The sequence below is a fragment of the Aptenodytes forsteri genome, unplaced genomic scaffold (genome assembly GCF_000699145.1).
Source record: "Aptenodytes forsteri isolate BGI_AS27 unplaced genomic scaffold, ASM69914v1 Scaffold2, whole genome shotgun sequence".
Lineage (NCBI taxonomy): Eukaryota > Metazoa > Chordata > Aves > Sphenisciformes > Spheniscidae > Aptenodytes > Aptenodytes forsteri.
In genome coordinates, this window is record NW_008795695.1 from 12,632,060 (window position 1) to 12,639,168 (window position 7,109).

Below are 7,109 nucleotides of genomic sequence, written 5' to 3' on the forward strand. Positions count from 1 at the left end.
ATTTATATTTTATACATGAGCTTTTGGAATTGCCTGTATTTTTTCTTGAGGACAGAGGAAGCTAGGAAATGTGGCTATACTTCACATCCTGCTTAGCTTTTTTCAAATTACATAGCAAACAAAACAAAGGGAAAAGGATATTATAATACTTATTACTGAAAAATGAAGTCCAAGTCTTTTATATTCAAAGGAAACAGAGGCGATTATGAAACAGAAATTGGAGCATTATACACTTCTACATGCATATGGGAACGAAAATGTGTGCGCTATGTTGTATGTTTTACAACTAAAGAACTTGAACTTCCAGGTCAGTCTATGATCAATTTATGTGTGTTCTAGGCCATGATCGTAGCAATGCCAGGAGTAAGGTTACCTGGTTATTTTTTTTTTATTTTGAGATGTTGTTTTCAGTAGCTTATTTCTTAGTCATACTGAAATTTGCCATGATGAGTGTGTGTTTGAGCAGGGTTATTCCGGAAACTTTAAGCTAAAATGACTCAGCATTTTGAAAATTACTTTAAGAGAAAGTAAATATGTTAACTTAAAGCGGGGGGGGGGGAAATGCTTGTTTGGCTTATTTTATATCAACACTTCAGTTCTGGAATTTAGCATTGCAGAGGAGAGAGGGGAAGAGAGCATAAACATTCACACGGAGCATATGTCTGTTCCTCGAGAAACTTCAACAGATCGTAAGCTCTTGAAAAACTGGTTCATGCATGTTACTCAGCAAATATTTATTAACTAAACTATCTGAATATTCCATGTAACACGAGTATCTTCCTGTGTGTTGGTCCTTGCATGTCACCTGGCTGTGCAGTCATCATCTGGACCAAGTAGTTAAGCATGATGCGTCCCACAGCAGTAGGTGATGGGTAAGTTTAACCCTAAATAGTCTGTCTTTATCTCTGCTTCTCCCCCAACCCCAGAATGCTTAGGCAGCAGTCGTACTCATGGAGGGGTGAAGGCTGGTGTTTGGGGAGAGGTGGGGAGGAGAGGTTGAAGCTTGGTGGAAATGCAGTGGGCCCAGGAACCTGAGGAGGGTGGTACTAGCAAAATTACAAATGGTCAGAAGTAGGGGGAACAAGAGACAGCAAGAGGTGAGAAAGAGGACAAGCTGTACATTGGTGTGGAAGGGTAGTACAAGGCTGAAGAGCAGAAAGAAAAATAGGGTAGGAAAGTAGGGGAGCGTGAAGAGCATTGGCAGCAGGAATGGAAGAGGCTGGAACACAGCACATCTTCCTTGCAAAAACTAGTTGACCTGATTGCTTCTGGTTCACCGTTACTAAAGAGTTGTGGACGAAGTGGAGCAGGAAAGGAAGAATTTTTATTTAATTACCATTTTGTAAAGAAAATGACAGTTCATTTTAGGGCCTACACTTAGCAGCAAAACAAAGTTGTTCATGTTCAACCAAATGTTAGAGTCAAAAGAGGGAAGATTCTGGAAAACTTAGTGAGGATTGGAACCGGGTTTGACAGAGAGTTGCAGGATCAGGATTTTGTGTCACTTTCGTTTAATCAGCTAGTCCAAGTTAACGCTTGGTTCATTGACAGGCTCATTATTTCTGAAATCATAAAGGACATAAAAATGAAATAACTGACAATGGAACATCTTAATTTGATGAAGTGTTTAAATGCCAAAAATGTGTAGAGGGGATTTTCTTATGCATTCAACATCTTAAGTCCATTTTAAATGCAGTTATTAGTTAAACTCTTCTTCATTCTTTAAGTATACTTCAGTAGCACTAGGAATTCAGCCTTTCATAGAAATGGTTTTATAATAAAAATGTTGAAAAACTTACATATGCTTACATAAACTGCTTGCTAACATTGTAAAGTATTCAGTAGCAATAAAGGCATAGTGACACTGGTGGTTATTCTGTCTTTTCTTTATGAAACTGTAAAGTATAAACACAAACCAAGAATAATTTTAGTCATAGTTTATTGGGTGCCGATACAAATCGTGATTAAAATAGGATTTCCCGTTGCTTTGGTTTAATTTGCCTGGAAGGATATGATAAAACGAGTGTCTCCAGAGGTAAGAGATTCACTACACGCTTGCGTGGATTTTCCAAAGGCTTCAATGGCAAAGGAATGGACTTGTGTTGAGCACGTACGCAAACCTGTTGTGTATCCATGTGGGGAGTGCTGGGGAAATGTGGAGGGTGGAGTTCTGTTTTTTGGGGGTTTTTTTTTTTTTGTTTTTTTTTTAAATGAAATTGTGTTTGACAAAGTAATTAAATATCATTAAGTAGGGAAGTTGTACTAAAATCAGTTCCAGCTGTGGATTTGCTGATACGTGTCCTCTAGTATGTAAGGGGTTTTTGGTAGTCTTTCTAATGCAGTCCTCTTACCGCAATAGCAGCAAGGCAGATACTACACTATCTTCTTGATTTTGGGGTCTAAAATGTTATGATGTCCTTCAGTTTGCAGTGTTAAGAATACAGAAGAAAAACCCTGAAGGAATCTTCATTTTCTTTGTGAATACTGGGGATGAATGAGGGAGTGATGGGAAATATTTTTGCTCCCTCATACCCTAATCCCTTGGGAGTCTCGGAGCCATTAAGGAAGGGAGGTTTCCTTTCCGCCAAGTTTTGTTTTCCTTTTACCAAAATTTCTGTTTAGTCCCCTTAATTCCTTACTATTACTTTATGGAGCCAATAAAGCAGGGTCAAATTACAGTGTGAAATGGGTAGGAGAAACTGAGATGCTGCAGGAAGTTTCTTGAATTTGAGAATCCTTTAATAGAAGAGTGAGGCTTTCATTTTGCAGAAGGTAGGAGAGCAACCTGAGGATTTCCTTCTGCAATGCCACGAGCTACCTGGAGGCAGGATACCTAAGCTTACTGAGGTGACATTATTTTATGACTGGATTGGATAGGATTTCTCATCTTTCTCTTCCTTGTTGTTAAGAAGCGCTATGGTAGATTGGCGATTACATGAACCATGAATGTGAAGCATGATTATGCATGCTTCCCAAGAAGTATGCTGGCGTGAACACAAAGGATGTATGCAGAATTAAGGAGCTGAAGTTCTTCAAAAGACCCAGGTGCCCTTAATTCTGCTTTTGTTGTTGTGTCTTGAGAAATTTATATTATCTTCGCATCCTTAATATTCATTTTATCAGTTACTGCATATGCAATTTTAGCTTGTAAAGTGGCACATTTTTTATAATACTTTATTCATATTTGGTACCTGCAAATAGGAGAATTTCCAGAATTCCTTTAAAATATTGAGAGCAGAGTTTACACAAAGAGTGTATTGCTAAAGGGACACAAATCTTTTCATGAGATGGTTTGTTGTTTGTCATGCTGTGTGACATTGTGTAGTGATGCTTGGAAGATAGTCTGTAATGTAAATACTTAGTATGGCTTGTTAAGTTCTGAAATGGGATGATATGAAAAGAGGATACTATGAAAGATTAATGGGACAACAAAGCGGTATATATAATGTTGGAGAGGTCTTGCTGAATAAAGTCAGTGTTACGTAGTATGTATGTTCAAAATCCTACAGGCAAAGAAAGGTCTGATAGCTTGTAGCGTAGTCTGTATTTCTGCAGAAATTTAACCTGAGTGGTGGATTTTAAATTACCTTTAGTTTTCAGTTTCTTAAAGTATAATATGCATTCAGTTTTTTAATGTAATCTCTTATTCATCAAGACTAATATATAAATAACTCTATTGCACCACCAAACAATAAAGGGAAAAAAGTGACACAAAGTAAATGGTTTTTTTGGCTTTTTAGGGCTTGTCTCTCAGGGAAACTGACAGCATAGCTGTTGTGTAATAACTGTTTAGCTGTATCTGCGTTGTGCAACTCCCTGAGGCTGGTATTATATTCCTGAACAGGAACATCATCTTTCTAAAAGTATAATATTCTAAATAATGACTATACTTTGTAAGTACATAACATAGAGGAAATGGAAGCCACCTTGCTGCTGAATGAGGAGTACGTTCTCACTGAGCACAGTTTTAATGAACTTGTATGCATCAACTTCATGTTGATTTGTTTTTCTTAATTTTACTGAATGTCTCTTTGTAGGCAGGTTAGGGATAGGTAACTACTGCAGCAAAGGTAGAATGAATCCCTGATGGCATGTTGTCATATATACTCTACATATTGCTTCATTATTATTGTTTGAATCTATAAAAATATAAATGTATCTTGATTTTAATGTCTGCTAATATTTTTATATGTGAATGTATGCACAGGTCTTTGTTTCTTACTAGCTGACGTGCAAAATGAGAGAATGACTGAACAGAGGGTGGTTCTGCGCTTGACTGAACAAGGTCATATTTTACTTTGTAGTAAAAACTTCAATCGTGATACGCTTTTTAAGTGACAAAGCAAGTTGCCCTTGGTTTTGGTTTCACAGTTAAGTATCTTCTTTATTATGATAACGTGACTATTCCTCTTTGCCTTGTCTGCAAGAGGAATAAAAGGAAAAATGAATTGGCAATAGCATTTCCAAGTTTAGGCTCCACGGTGCCTTGGTATCGTCTCCATCCTTTAACAGGTGTATCTGTTCCCTGTTCTTGCCCCCACTGGGATATGCGAGAGGACATAACATGCAAGCTCAGATCTCTCTTGTTTTCTTGTCTGATATGTTTTAGGGTAGACTCTAGTCTTAACTGCTGTCAAGTGACTCTTGGAAGAAGGCAATATGACTGCAATGTCCTCTGGCTCTTTCTCAGCCAAACCTTTTCCTCTGCAGCATCTTTCACCCGGTCCTGCATTTCTTCAGTACCTCTTTCTTTCTGCCCTCGATATCTCGTACACTGTCTAGAAACTTGCCTATTTCTAGAGTTTCAGTGGAAGGCTTTGCAGGCAAGGGCTACTTTCTTCTTCATACATGAAATATTTTTGAGTGACCAGATCTGGCAGCTGTGGCACAATCTGTTCTTTGCTGCAGTTGTTTCTGAATGAAGGGAGCAGTTTTTTCGGAATTGCAATGGCGAAGTAGTCCTTTATGTCTGAGCAGAGACAAGGAATAGATAATCCCAATTTATCTGGCACTGACCTACATTTAGAAGATGCTATGAATAGTGAGAAGTCCTCTATTGGAAAATAGCCCAGTAAGTTGAGGTGCGTGAAAATGAGTACCAAAACTATAGAAGATAAATAGTGTGCAAAGAAGGGAATAAGAGGGTACGCTGTCTTCTCAGAACAGAATTAAGAAGTTACAAAAATGAGGGAAGTCCATTCTTTGGGGCCACAGGTCTTTGACAGTGTAAGAGAAAGCGGTAAGAACTTTTAATGTGTCATCTGCCCCTTGAAGCTTCAAGACTAGGTGTATCAGTTTGGACCGAAACTCCTTCTAGCTCAGTATTTCATCTCTAACCAATGACTGAAGCTTATACCGCCTTATAACTCCTCAGAGTATCTTCCCTGCTCTTTTAGAGCTAGGTTTTGTGAACCAGAGATGGCATCTATATTGGGTGGCCCTTAGCATTTTGTTTTTCTGTGAACTTGTCTGAAAAACATTACTTCTACGCTATGCATGGATAAATTTTGGTTCTCAAATCCAAATACCAACTTCATTTCACTTTTAAAAATGTTGGAGTTACTGTCATTCCAGTTCTTATGCAGTTGGCAAAATTGGGAACACAGAAACTTTGTCTGTGTGAGAAATGGAGATAATCTGATTCAAGATCTCAGCTGTGTGTTTTAGCCATCATATCATTTCAGATGGCCTTTGTGCAACGTTAGTGTCGGGAACTTCCCCTGATGTAGTTTTTGCAGGCTTTTTTTAATGCTTTTCAGCAGTTGTGTTTTCTAAATACATTTTCACAATCTTTGCTACTTTGCTTTCACAATCGTTACTTTTTAAAAGTAGCTTTAATATATCAAACAGGTGCTATTAAATTAAATATAATTAAAGTAAATTTAAGCGGTAACGTTTTGACAGCTTCTTAAAATCGCTGAATAATCCTGTAGCAGAACCTGTCTTCGCCGAACACGTGATCCTAACAATGGCTCACACACCTCCCTGTAGTCTGTTAGTTTTTATCATGTAGTGGATTACTTGGTCATAGCCATCGTTCAAATACGTTCCATGGTGAAATCGAAGCATGGTTATGAAGGAGATGTAAATTAAAAAAAAGTCTTTCATCTTTCTTGGTTTCATGCTTAATTTTCACAACACTGATGAGTTATTCCTATTTGCATTTTGTAGTTTTATTTTTGGGATGTGCCTTGTCTAGTCTAAGCAGACAGACACTGAGCCAGAGAGTAAAATATACAGGTTGAACAGCAAGTGAGTTAGCAGTCTAAATGTAGCCTTCTGTTAGAGGTGTCAGCAAAGACAAAGATAAATATGGAGAGTGAATGCAATAAGATGAGGGAAAGTTCAGATAATATCATGGGATAGTGGGTGTGATTAGAGATTATTAAAAATGAAAAAAAAAAAATTTTGCAAAACATGCCAAAAAAATCCTGTCAGTTTATTTTAAACTTGGGGAGGGAACCACAAAATAAACCAAAATATTTTCTTTAATCATGTTGTCTCAGAAAGTATGTTCTATGCTGTTGTCTCCTTCTGAATATTTCTCTGTTGGTTTTTAGGTTTCTGTCCTCTACATTGTACATCAGTGGGATTCACTCTGCTGGAACAAAATAATGTCGTCTTCAACCCATTGAAGGAAAGGGGTGAGCAGCTTTCTCACAGCCAATTTTTATATCTCCTTTAGAAAGCAGTGTGCCCCGGAAGCAAATATCATCATGTATTTTGATGAAAAGTGAACCCAGTTCTAGATGCTTTTCATGTGTCAAACAGGCTTACTGGTTTGATTTTTGTTCCTTTTTAACTTTGTATGTGAATATAAGGATCTATGTTATACAGCAAGTGCCAGGACTGAAGTTAAATAAGAATGAACAAATAGAATCATGGAATCATGGAATCGTTTAGGTTGGAAAAGACCGTTAAGATCATCAAGTCCAGCCATTAACCTAGCACTGCCAAGTCCACCACTAAACCATGTCCCTAAGCACCACATCTACACGTCTTTTAAATACCTCCAGGGATGGGGACTTAACCACTCCCCTGGCAACTTGAGGCCGTTTCCTCTTGTCCTATCGCTAGTTACTTGGGAGAAGAGACCAACACCCACCTCG

At 37.9% G+C, this 7,109-nt stretch overlaps 1 protein-coding gene across 2 annotated transcripts in view; it reads left to right on the forward strand.

The window, feature by feature from the left end:
* Positions 1 to 852: 852 nt before the first annotated feature.
* The window catches only part of PKNOX1 (PBX/knotted 1 homeobox 1), a 42,556-nt gene continuing 36,299 nt past the window's right edge, over positions 853 to 7,109 (forward strand). Inside the window, exons 1-2 of one of the 2 annotated variants that reach the window (XM_009283007.2) lie at positions 853 to 872; positions 6,561 to 6,644. The gene's annotated coding sequence lies outside the window, so the exon portion shown is untranslated. Of the gene's footprint in view, positions 873 to 3,026; positions 3,046 to 6,560; positions 6,645 to 7,109 lie in introns of those variants that run through there. The other variant, XM_019473066.1, reaches the window with a different exon arrangement.